Source organism: Trichosurus vulpecula, chromosome 3 (genome assembly GCF_011100635.1).
Source record: "Trichosurus vulpecula isolate mTriVul1 chromosome 3, mTriVul1.pri, whole genome shotgun sequence".
Classification (NCBI taxonomy): domain Eukaryota; kingdom Metazoa; phylum Chordata; class Mammalia; order Diprotodontia; family Phalangeridae; genus Trichosurus; species Trichosurus vulpecula.
Genome location: NC_050575.1, coordinates 319,588,865 through 319,601,237, shown reverse-complemented (window position 1 = coordinate 319,601,237; position 12,373 = coordinate 319,588,865).

The following is a 12,373-nucleotide window of genomic DNA, read 5'->3' as shown; positions in this document are numbered from 1 at the left end:
TCCATGTAGGAATGTAAACAAAACAGTTCAATTTTAGTAAGTCCCTTATGGTTTCTCTTTCTTGTTTACCTTTTCATGTTTCTCTTGATTCTTGTGTTTGAAAGTCAAATTTTCTATTCAGCTCTGGTCTTTTCATTGAGAAAGCTTGAAATTCCTCTACTTTGTTGAAAATCCATATTTTGCCTTGGAGCATGATACTCAGTTTTGCTGGGTAGGTGATTCTTGGTTTTAATCCTAGCTCCATTGACCTCCGGAATATCATATTCCAAGCCCTTCGGTCCCTTAATGTGGAAGCTGCTAGATCCTGTGTTATCCTGATTGTATTTCCATAATACTCAAATTGTTTCTTTCTGGCTGCTTGAAGTATTTTCTCCTTGACCTGGGAGCTCTGCAATTTGGCAACAATATTCCTAGGAGTTTTCTTTTGGGGATCTTTTTGAGGAGGCGATCTGTGGATTCTTTCAATTTCTATTTTGCCCTCTGGCTCTAAAATATCAAGGGAAGTTCTCCTTGATAATTTCTTGAAAGATGATATCTAGGCTCTTTCTTTGATCATCGCTTTCAGGTAGTCCAGTAATTTTTAAATTATCTCTCCTGGATCTATTTTCCAGGTCAGTGGTTTTTCCAATGAGATATTTCACATTGTCTTCCACTTTTTCATTCCTTTGGTTCTGTTTTATAATTTCTTGATTTCTCATCAAGTCACTAGCTTCCACTTGTTCCAATCTAATTTTTAAGGCAGTATTTTCTTCAGTGGTCTTTTGGACCTCCTTTTCCATTTGGGTAACTCTGCCTTTCAAGACATTCTTCTCCTCATTCGCTTTTGGAGCTCTTTTACATTTGAATTAGTCTATTTTTAAAGTGTTGTTTTCAATATTTTTTTCAGTATTTTTTGGGTCTCCTTTAGCAAGTCATTCACTTGTTTCTCATGGTTTTCTTGCATCGTTCTCATTTCTTGCCCCAATTTTTCCTCTACTTCTCTAACTTACTTTTCAAAATCCTTTTTGAGCTCTTCCATGGCTGAGACCAGTTCATGTTTTTCTTGGAGGCTTTTGATGTAGGCTCTTTGACTTTGTTGACTTCTTGCTGCAAGTTTTGGTCTTCTTTGTCACCAAAGAAAGATTCCAAAGTCTGAGACTGAATCTGAGTGTATTTTTGCTGCCTGGCCATATTCCCAGACAACTTACTTGACCCTTGAGTTTTTCATCAGGGTATGACTGCTTGTAGAGCAAAGAGTACTTTGTTCCAAGTTTGAGGGGATGCACCGTTGATTTCAGAGCTATTTCTATACAGCCAGCTCTGCCACACCAGCACTCCTCCTTCCTCAAGAACCGCCAACCTGGACCTGATGCAAATCTTAAGCAGGCTCTGCACTCCTGCTCTGATCCGCCACTTAATTCCTCCCACCAGGTGGGCCCGGGGCCAGAAGCAAATGCAGCTCTAGTTCTGTAGCTGCACTTCCCCCCGCTGCCCCCGGGGCGGTGGCCGAACTGCGAACTCTTTTCACTCTGTCCCCCACAGCTTTTCCCACTAACCTTCTCTGTTTTCTTTGGTGTTTGTGGGTTGAGAAGTCTGGTAACTGCCACAGCTCACTGACTCAGGGTGCTAGGGACCACTCCACTCGGCTCCTGGTCTGGTTGGTCCGCGTGGCCCACGCTGAGCTCCGCTCCCCTCCGGGCTACGCTCCCCTCCGCTCAGTGCGTGATAGACCTCATCCAGCAACCATCCAGGCTGTCCTGGGCTGGAGCCCTGCTTCTCTCTGCTATTTTGTGGGTTCTGCAGTTCTAGAATTTGTTCAGAGCCATTTTTTATAGGTTTTTGGAGGGACCTGGGAGGGAGCTCACACAAGCCCCTGCTTTCCAGCCACCATCTTGGCTCCGCTCCTTGAGGAGAATTTTAATTTGTTTACTTTTAAGGATTTTGTAAAATAAAAATGTAATGGAGGCTACTTAAGTCAGTGACTGTTGCATTCTTGTATTTGTATTTTTTGTGCCTAGTACAGTGCCTTGAATGTAGTAGGTACTTAAAAAATGCACCTTGAGTTATCTGATAAAAGAATCAGATGTCACCAAATAACAAATACCATAGCTAAAATTTATATACCATCTCACAGGCATTATATCATTCAATCTTCATAATAATCCTGTGAGGTAATTACCAGAAATATTATTGTCATCTTTATTTTACAGATGAGGAAATCAAGGTTAAAATGACTGGTCAGGCGTCTAGTACTAGAGGTAGGATTTGAATCCACCTCTCTCCTGGTAACACAACCACTCAATAAACTACTGTGATTCCCTATCATCTCAGGATCAAATATGCCTCTAGCTTGTTTTCAAAGCCCATCATAGGGGGCGGAGCCAAGATGGCCGCATGAAGGCAGCCTCTTACCGGAGCTCTCTCACAAGGTCTGTCAGATTCCCATAAAAAAGTGAATTTGAGCAGATTTGAGAGAGTCAGAAACCGCGAGCAGTCTGCGTGGGGCAAATTTCCGAGCCGGGAGAGTCTGAAAGGCCAGAGGAACGAACCTGCAGGCGCGGAGAGTGCTCGGTGCGGAGCTGCTCCAGACCAAGGCGGAAGCGGCCGGCCGGGAAATCCACGTGGGAGACGGGCTGGGAGAAAGCTGGGCGCCCGAAACCGGCAGAGATCCCCAGGCCTCCCAACACAGGACGGCAGTCTCTGGGAGCGACAAGAGGCAGCGCAACGCCACCAGCCGCGAAAACACCCAGTCCTGACGCTTGCAAAACCCAGGATCTCGGCCTCTTGAACTTCCGGAAGACTCAATGGCTAGGTAAGCGGCTCTAACCCCTCCCCCCCTCACCCAGAGAATTCCTCGGGAAAAAAAAAAAAAAAAGAGAACTGAAACAGAGGAGAGAGTAGCGGGGCTTCACAGGACAAATACTAGAAGCTCATTAGTCCCAGAGGGGAAGAGTCGGCAGGGGGCCAAGCCAGGAGCCCAGACGTAACCTTGCTCCCCCAGGGGAAGCGCCAGTCATCAGCTCAAACAACAAACAGCTGAGACCATTGCTGAAAAGCAAGTGCTGGAAAGCACCCACAGGGAGTGAGACGCCAGGGAGCCAGACCCCTCCCCCACACCTCAGGAAACTGAAGGTTATAATTCTAGACTCACAACCCCCAGAATAAGAAAGCTGGGACAGAAAGCCCTGAGACTCACAGATAGAAATTCGTTGTAAAGCCAGCAAAAGGCAAACCAACATGAAGAAGAACACAAAAAAACCGAGGACAATAGATTCTTTCTACGGAGACAGGCAGGATCAAAATATCGACATAGAAGAAGATAGTAATGACACGGTAGATACATCAGATACCTCAAAAGCTAATATGATCTGGTCTCCAGCCCAAAAAGCACTGCTGGAAGAGCTAAAAGAGGATTTTAAAAACCAAATTAGGGAGCTAAAAGAAAATATGGAAAAAATGGAAAAAAGGGAGAAAAAATCCACTGACGAAATCAAGTCCCTAAGGAATAAGATTGGCGAAATGGCTATGGAGATTCAGAATCTAGAGAGAGAAAAGGACACCCTGAGAGGTGAAATCAACCAATTGAAAATGGAGGCTCAAAAGCAAAATGTAAACACTAACTCATTTAAAATTAGACTTGAGCAAGTGGAAGCTAATGAATCTATGAGGCATCAAGAAGTAATAAAACAAAATGTAAAGAATGAAAAAATAGAAAAAAATGTGAAATATCTGATTGGCAAAACAACTGACCTGGAAAATAGATCCAGGAGAGACAATTTGAGAGTTATTGGTCTACCGGAAATCCACGATGAAAAAAGGAGCCTTGACAGTATCTTCGAAGAAATTATCAAAGACAACTGCCCAGAGGTCCTAGAACCAGAGGGCAAAATAGTCATTGAAAGAATTCACCGATCACCCCCTGAAAGAGATCCCAAACTGAAAACACCAAGAAATATTATAGCCAAATTTCAGAGCTATAAACTTAAGGAGAAAATACTGCAAGCAGCCAAAAAGAAGCAATTCAAATATCGTGGAACTACAGTCAGGATCACGCAGGATCTCTCAGCTTCCACATTAAAAGATAGGAGAAATTGGAATATGATATTCCGAAGGGCAAAGGAGCTGGGACTACAACCAAGGATCAACTACCCAGCAAAACTAAGCATAATTTTCCAGGCAAGGCAATGGACATTCAATGAAATAAGGGAGTTCCAGACCTTCCTGATGAAAAGGCCAGAACTCAATGGAAAATTTGATCTCCAAATACAATCCTCAAGAGAGACATAAAAAGGTAACCGGGGGGAAAACCCCACAAACTTCATTAACCAATAAGCTTAGGTTGTTTACGTCTTTATGTGGGATTATATCATCTTATGTATGTTTTTTATGTATATATATATATACATATACATATATAAGTCATTCTTGTGAATGGTACAACTATTGTGACAAATGAAAGGGATATACATAGGTTGTGAATGCCTGTATAAATTAACTGATGTAAAGATATAAAATATAAATAAGAGATATAAAGGGAGGGCTATGAGGGAAGTGGTAAGAAGGTTGTAGAAAAGGGTAAATTACACCAAAGGGAGTGGCAAAAAAACATATTATAGTAGAGGGAAAGAAGGGAGGGAGAAGAGCAGTATTTGAGCTTTACTGTCATCTGATCTAGTTCAAGAAGGGAATAACATACTCTGATAAGTTTAGAAATCTAACTTGTCCTACGGGAAGTGGGAGGGAAAGGGGGGGAAAAGGGAGGGGGGAGGGCAGAAGGAAGAGGAGAAGTACCAAGTGGGTAACGGTTAGATAAGGGAGGGGAATAAAGAGGGAGGGTTAACTGAGGAAAGCGGCGGTCAAAAGCAAAACTTTGTTGGGGAGGAGAAGGGGAAAGGGAGAAATAAAAGCATAAACAGGGGGAATTAGGATGGAGAAAAAGACACAGATAGAAATCATAACCCTGAACGTGCAGGGGATGAACATTCTCACAAAACAGAAGCAGATAGCAGAATGGATTAAAAACCATAATCCTACAATATGCTGTTTACAAGAAACGCATCTGAAACAGGGGGATACACATAGGGTTAAGGTAAAAGGCTGGAGTAAAATATATTGTGCCTCAGCTAAAGTAAAAAAAGCAGGTGTAGCAATCCTAATCTCAGACAAAGCAAAAGTAAAGATAGATCTAATTAGAAGAGATAAGGAAGGACATTATATCCTGCTAAAAGGCACCATAAACAATGAAGCAATATCATTGCTTAACATATATGCACCAAGTGGTAAGGCATACAAATTCTTAGAGGAGAGGTTAAGGGAGTTACAGGAAGAAATAGACAGCAAAACTATAATATTGGGAGACCCTCCCCCTTTCTGAACTTCATAAATCTAACCTCAAAATAAATAAGAAAAAAGTTAAGGAGGTAAACAGAATTTTAGAAAAGGCACATATGATAGACCTCTGGAGAAAACTGAATGGGGATAAAAAGGAATATACTTTCTTCTCAAAAGTACATGGCACATACTCAAAAATTGACCATGTACTAGGGCATAAAAACCTCACAATCCAGTGCAGAAAAGCAGAAGTAGTCAATGCATCCTTTTCAGATCATGATGCAATAAGAATCATTTTTAATAAAGCACCATGGAAAAATAAGCTAAAAACTAATTGGAAACTAAATAATTTAATTCTAAAGAGTGAGTGGGCCAAAGATCAAATCAGAGAAACAATCAATAATTTCATTCAAGAGAATGACAATAATGAAACAACATACCAAAACTTATGGGATGCAGCAAAAGCAGTTCTTAGGGGAAGTTTTATATCTCTAAATGCCTACATGAATAAAATAGGGAAAGAGGAGATCAATGATCTGGGCATACAGCTGAAAAAGCTAGAAAAAGAGCAAATTGAAAACCCCCAATTAAATACCAAATTAGAAATACTGAAAATCAAAGGAGAGATTAATAAAATTGAAACCAAGAAAACTATTGAATTAATAAATAAAACAAAGAGCTGGTTTTATGAAAAAACCAATAAAATTGACAAACCTTTGGCCAATTTGATTAAAAAAAAGAAAGAAGAAAATCAAATTACCAATATAAAAAATGAAAAGGGTGAGGTCACCTCTAATGAAGAGGAAATCAAAACAATAATTAGGAATTATTTCGCCCAACTGTATGCCCATAAATTTGACAACCTTAGAGATATGGATGAATATCTACAAAAACATAAACTGCCCAGACTAACAGAGAAGGAAGTGAAATTTCTTAATGACCCCATATCAGAAAAAGAAATTGAGCAGGCCATCAACGAACTCCCTAGGAAAAAATCTCCAGGGCCAGATGGTTTTACATGTGAATTCTATCAAACATTTAAAGAACAACTAATTCCAATACTTTGCAGACTATTTGGGAAAATAGGGGAAGAAGGAGTCCTACCAAATTCTTTTTATGACACAAATATGGTACTAATACCTAAACCAGGTAGAGTTAAAACAGAGAAAGAAAATTATAGACCAATTTCTCTAATGAATATTGATGCAAAAATTTTAAATAAAATATTAGCAAAAAGATTGCAGCAACTCATTACGAGAATAATACACCATGACCAGGTAGGATTTATTCCAGGAATGCAAGGCTGGTTCAATATTAGGAAAACTATTAGCATAATTGACCATATCAACAACAAAACTAGCAAAAACCATATGATCATCTCAATAGACGCAGAAAAAGCCTTTGACAAAGTACAACACCCATTCCTATTAAAAACACTAGAAAGCATAGGAATAAGGGGAACCTTCCTCAAAATTATAAATAGCATCTACCTAAAACCATCAACAAGCATTATTTGTAATGGGGATAAACTAGATGCATTCCCAATAAGATCAGGGGTGAAACAAGGATGTCCATTATCACCCCTATTATTCAATTTGGTTCTAGAAACATTAGCTGTAGCAATAAGAGAAGAAAAAGAAATTGAAGGAATTAGAATAGGAAAAGAAGAAACTAAATTATCACTTTTTGCAGATGATATGATGATTTATCTAGAGAATCCTAGAGAATCAAGTAAAAAACTACTTGAAATAATAAACAACTTTAGCAAAGTTGCAGGATATAAAATAAACCCACATAAATCCTCAGCATTCCTATACATTACTGACAAAGCCCAACAGCAAGAGATAGAAAGAGAAATTCCATTCAAAGTTACTGAAGGCACTATAAAATATTTGGGAGTCTATTTGCCAAGACAAACCCAGGGCCTACATGAACATAACTATGAAACACTTTTCACGCGAATAAAATCAGATCTAAATAAATGGAGAAATATCAGTTGCTCATGGTTAGGCCGAGCTAATATAATAAAAATGACAATTCAAAGCCCATCATAACCTAGCCTCCCACCCCCACCTTTCCAGTCTTCTACTCCCCTCAACATAGTGTTCAATCCAGTGAAATTGGCTCCCTTGTTGTTCCACAAATAAGATATTCCATCTCTTGGCTGTAGGCAATTTCTCTAACTGTCTCTCATGATTGGGATGCTCTCTCTTCATATCTATCTTCTGGCTTCCCTGGTTTCCTTCAAGTCCCAACTATAATCTCATCTTCTAGAGGAAGCCTTTCTCAAACCATCTTAATTCTAGGGCCTTCCTTCTGTTAACTATTTCCTATTTATTCTATATGTAGATTGTTTGCACATATCTGTTTGCTTGCTAGATTATGAGCTACTTGAGGACAGGGACTGTCTTTGGCTTCTTTTTGTATCCCTATTGCTTAGCACAGTGCCTGGTACATAGCAGGTGCTTACCAAATGTTTAGACTGACTATTCCAGCATACTTTCCATTTACCATACTATGTCTCTTACTAATTCAAAGATAAAGTCAGAGAGAAATGATGTGACTTTTACAAGGGTAAAGAATGTCATCAGGTTTAAGATCAGAAACAGATATAGTATTAAAAGCCATATAGCTTTTTTGTAGATCAGGAAGTGGCAAATATTTTCTTTAAAGGGCTAGATAATAAATAATTTAGGTTTTGCAGGGCAGGATGAAAAATTAAGGATATCATGTAGGTACTTATATAATGAGAAAAAACCACATTTCCATAATTTTTTTACTAAATTCAAAAGATGATAATGATGTAAATTTGTTTTTGTAATACAGATCCACTAATGAAAAGAATTCTTTTTTTTAGTGGGTGGGGAGGGAAAATTTCATTCAACTGGTAATCAAAATTAGTTTTCTTTATCATCAAAATCAATTGAAAGTGTCATCTGTTAATGCTAATATGTTGAGATTTTAAATTATTTTATCTTTGAAAATATCTTTTCACACAGACAAGTACTGCCAAATACTTATATCAACTCAAAGGCATATGATTTTGAGCATATTCCATTGCTTCGAAGATATCTATAGATTTCTATTAGATCCTTCCCCTGATAATTGCTTTTTAGCATGTAATTGCATTGTAGATTAGCCACTTCCAAAAGGTTAGGTGGAAGTTCCTCAATTGAACAGTTAAATGGATTTTGAAATATGGAAATTTCTTCTGCATTTGCATCAAGGTCTACAAAATGCTGCTGAAACTGTAGTTCAGCTCAGAAAATATGTCTGCTACTAATTTGTGTGGGAATGGAGATCTTGCTTCTTGTTTCAACTTTTGATAGCACAGAAAGCATATACAGTGGCTTGACACTACTTGCAATTCAAACATTAGTTGTCATTGAATAGACCTCACTGTAGGATGTTTGACATATGAGTTGTTTTACCTTGTAATTGATTTTAAAATTGTCCAGTCTTTGGTACTTTTAGGTAAGTAGTTTCTGAAGGTTGTTATGAGAAGCAGATGAGTAATATTTGTAAAGTACTCAGTATTGTGTCTGGCACATAGAAGGCAATTAATAAATGTTTATTCCATCCTTCCTACAGGAAAAGCAAATTTCCAAAACCATCCAGTGTCTGGTAATAATGGTTAAAGGTAGTTCCTTTTCTTCAGAAAAATTTCAATCCCAGCCCTGATCCCAAAAATCACAATAAAACTATTTTCTCTTCATTTTTTCTTGTTTTGACACAAGAGGTATATACTAGTGACTAAAAAATAATGATAAAATATCACAGCAATGGCAATATGCATAGAACTCAAAATGTTATCAAGTTATAATTGTGTCACTGAGATTTGTAGTACCTCAAGCAACAGTGGGAAGCAATGAGACAGGCCACATAAAGTCTTTGTTTTCCAATAAAACCTTATTTATAGACACTGAAATTCAAATTTCATGTCATTTTCACGTATCATGAAATTGCATTCAGCATTTGATTGTTTTCAACCATTTAAAATGTGAAAACCATTTTTAGTTGGCAAAATATACAAAATAGGCAACAGCCTAGATTTGGTCCATGGGTCACAGTACAACCATCTCTGCTCTAGATCCGAGCTGTCCAAAATGTGGCCCACAGTGTGATTTATGCCGCTGGCCTACAAGCATAGAAATTTGCATAAATGCTTTAGTAAACGAAGCCAAACTACTGCAGAGCTCTCATTAAAATGGCAAATCAAAATTTATTGTCTATTGTTTCAATAAAAACCTAGGGTTGGACAGCCCTACTCTGGACTGTAAGCACTTTGAGGGAACGTATCATTTTTATATTTAGAGCCTTTCATGTAGTAGACATTCAATCAATATCTGATCAAATGGATACTTTTGCCTGTGGATTTTCTTGTCTTTCTGTTTACCTGTTCACGTTTTTCAAGCTTAAAAAAAATCCTTTAAACAATAAAATCCTTCCTAGTACTATTCACATTGATTTAGATGTAGATTTTAGAGCCATTTATTGATATTGGCTTGTTTGCAAGATTGTTACTAGTATCCTGCTACACATATAACATATAGAAATAAAGTATTTCACCACTGTGCCCCTGTTCCACGGCACTTAGTGAGGTAATAGGCATCAATTAGCGTACTGTCCTTCATCCCAGACTGGTGGTTTTATTGCCATCCCTTTCACTGAACTGTCAATAGGGCAGAGTTAAATGAAAGTAATCATGTTCGAGTTACTTTAACAAACTTACTTGCAAGGCTGTTAAAACTTTACTAACTTTGTTACCCATTCAGCTTCCTGCCAATTTTATCCTGATGGATTTGGAGCTGGGGCTCAGTACTCTTTGTGTTAGAGCATTATGATTTTGCTGTTATCCCATGAAACAGAGTCTTTTCACAATTAGCCATTGATCCAGCAGTTACTACCATAACAAGAGGACTCTAATTCCCCTCTCCTTGAGGCAATCACTCCACAGAGAAACTCTTCAGCAACGTGGGCTCTTTTTGCCACACATCTTAAGTGAATAATGGGCATCGAGTTTACAGACAATTTCCACAAGTGAAATTGGGAAGGATTTCAACCTCAGTTCATTAGGAATCCTACAAATTTCACTAAACTGGCTCAACTACCCTCTATATACACATTAATAACTAACATTTTTTGAAGAGTTTTAGTTTTCCACAGGTGTTAGCCCCATTTTACAGATGAAGAAACTGAGATTTCAAGTGTTTAAGCAACCTGTCCACAATCACACTATAAGTATTAATCAAGAGATTTGAGATTTAAACTGAGCTTTTCCTAACTCTATCCACATTTCACACTACCTTAGAGTTCAAGTAAATGAAAATGCTGAGTTTTGTAGGTACTGAATGGAATGAAATAAAATTTCTCTAGGATTTTATCTCGTGGTTCTCACTGAAACCATATTACTATAATAAGATAGTTATGAATTTCAGCAAGAAGTTAATCTTATTCCAAGTCTTTCTATATCTAGGATAATGGCTACCGAGTGTAACTGTCCTGAGTGTGCTCAGGCCAGAAGCTACAAATGTTAATTTGTTTTCCCACTACTATTTCTCACACTGGTGACTTGGGAAATGGTAGAATATGGCCAATTATACAGAAATATTTACCATATAATTAAATTTAATGAATTAATATGATACAAAGGCTTACCACATGGTTGGTTTGGTGACAAGGCTAACCTAATATTTCAGATTCATTAATCATTGTATATGAGGGTAAGCTAGATACTTCACAACATGTAATAATTCTTTCAGGCCATCAGAATACCTAAATATAGCTTTTCAAAAAAAATTCACTGGAACTTTATTACTTCTTATTCAGGAAGGAAAACTATGTGAATTGGAAAACATTTTTCAAAAATACTGAATTATGGTGTATTCTTAAATTTTAATTATATTACCTTCAAGTATATATAGTAATTCAATGAGCTAACAAAATGTGGCTTCTCCAATCTAATCCATTTACATTTTTAGGCACCTTATGGGTGCACATAGTGAATCAATCAACAAGAATTTATTAAGCATTTTTTCTTTTCTTTTTTTTCTTAATATTTCTTTTTTCCCATATTTTATTATTTATTTTATAGTTTTAGTTTTCAGCACTGATTTCCACAAGATTTTGAATTACAAATTTCCTCCCCATTTCTACCCTCCCCCCCCACTCCAAGATGGCATATAATCTGATTGCCCCATTCCCCAGTCAGCCCTCCCTTCTGTCACCCCACTCCCCCATCCCCTTTTCCCTTACTTTCTTGTAGGGCAAGACAGATTTCTATGCCCCATTCCCTATATATCTTATTTCCCAGTTGCATGCAAAAACAACTTTGATTTACAAATTCTCTCCCCTCCTCCCTCCCCACCCACCCTCCCTGAGAAGGCAAGCAATTCAACACAGGTCACACGTGTATCATTACGCAAAACCCGTCCACAATACTCATGTTGTGAAAGACTAACTATATTTTGCTACCTCCTATCCTGTCCCCTTTTATTCAGTTTTCTCCCTTGACCCTGTCCCTTTTCGAAAGTGTTTGCTTTTGATTACCTCCTCTCCCATCTGCCCTCCCTTCTATCTTCCCCCTTTTTTAAATCCCCTTCCACCTTCTTTCCTGTGGGGTAAGATACCCAATTGAATGTGTATGTTAGTCCCTCCTCAAGTCAAATCCAATGACAGCAAGATTCACTCATTCCCCCTCACCTGTCCCCTCTTCCCTTCCTACAGAACTGCTTTTTCTTGCCACTGTTATGTGAGATAATTTACCCCATTCTTTCTCTCCCTTTCTCCTTCTCTCAATACATTCCTCTCTCATCCCTTAATTTGATTTTACTTTTTAAGATATCATCCCTTCATATTCAACTCACCCTGTGCCCCCCATCTCTATATATATACATATATATATATATATATATATATATATGTATGTATATTCCATTCAGCAACCCTAATACTGAGGTCTCATGAATTACACACATCATCTTTCCATGTAGCAAAGTAAACAAAACAGTTCAACTTTAGTAAGTTGCTTATGATTTCTCTTTCTTGTTTACCTTTTCAGGCT